The 1,071-nt window shown below is 42.5% G+C and overlaps 1 non-coding gene across 1 annotated transcript; it reads left to right on the top strand.

Moving 5' to 3' along the window:
- Positions 1-998: 998 nt before the first annotated feature.
- Positions 999-1,071, top strand: TRNAW-CCA (transfer RNA tryptophan (anticodon CCA)). The gene has a single exon. It is a non-coding gene; the product is annotated as a tRNA-Trp (tRNA).

Here is a 1,071-nt window from a genome sequence, read left to right on the forward strand (position 1 = left end):
AGCTATCTGCCTTTTGGTTGCCTTGTGCAGAACGCAGGTTATGAAAGAAAGCGATGGAGATTGCAAGAACTACCAAACACACAGCCCCTCTGGCCCCCCGTCTGGGGCAAGGCAAGATTCAGTCTTTGATTTGGACTGGGAAGGTTACAAGGAGACTGAGGAAGCTCGAAAACAGGCCATTCTTTCTCTTTCTTGATCACCCTATGGAAGGCTGCCCATGGAACTACACAGGATGAGAGCTCGTAATTGTCTGAGAAACAAGTCAAGTGCTTTTATTGCTAGAGTACAGACCACCTGACCCATGATCTTGGGCCGGTTTTCGGGACTCCCCAAAGACCATTTTCACTGTCTGCACTTTTCTCTTTGTACCAGAGGAAGTGAGTTTTGCTAAAGAATGTAGAGTGAAATATAGGACTGTTGATTCTTTAGGCTAATTGGAGGCCTCCCTGGAGCACTTGTAAGTCTAAAACTTACACAGCTAAACCTCGCCTGCTTCAGCTAATGTATGTGATTGCCCCAAACATTCTATACAATGAACCTCTGGGTTTATACTCCCCCGAACAAATTAGAGCCGGCATAGGCTGCAAGAAACTAAACTGTGTGAATAATAATAAGAGGAATACAACATGAACCCTGTGTGGCATGCGGCCTCACTGCATTTTCTACACCAGCATCCTCCCAGTGTATGATGAGGCCTGAGGATGGACCATGTCAGCCCCTGTACCGAATAGTAAATACGGTATATGCTTGATTATTTAAGTGAATGTTTTATGGGTGAAATCACATGATACTGAACTCCATAGAAGATTCTAGTGGTAGAGTTGCAACAGGACTTTATTCAAAAGGATACCTGGCTAGAGATAATGTTTTCATTCTGTGGTAGTTGGAAATGTGGAGAAATCACACTTCTTTAATAACATCAAAGATTTTTTAAATAAATTTATTTATTTATTTATTTATTTAAAAATAAAATAAAATAAAATAGATAAACAGGGACTTCCCTGATGGTCCAGTGGTCAAGACTCCATGCCCCCAATGCAGGGGGCCCAGGTTTGATCCCTGGTCAGGGAA

The sequence above is a fragment of the Hippopotamus amphibius genome, chromosome 1 (genome assembly GCF_030028045.1).
Source record: "Hippopotamus amphibius kiboko isolate mHipAmp2 chromosome 1, mHipAmp2.hap2, whole genome shotgun sequence".
Classification (NCBI taxonomy): Eukaryota; Metazoa; Chordata; class Mammalia; order Artiodactyla; family Hippopotamidae; genus Hippopotamus; species Hippopotamus amphibius.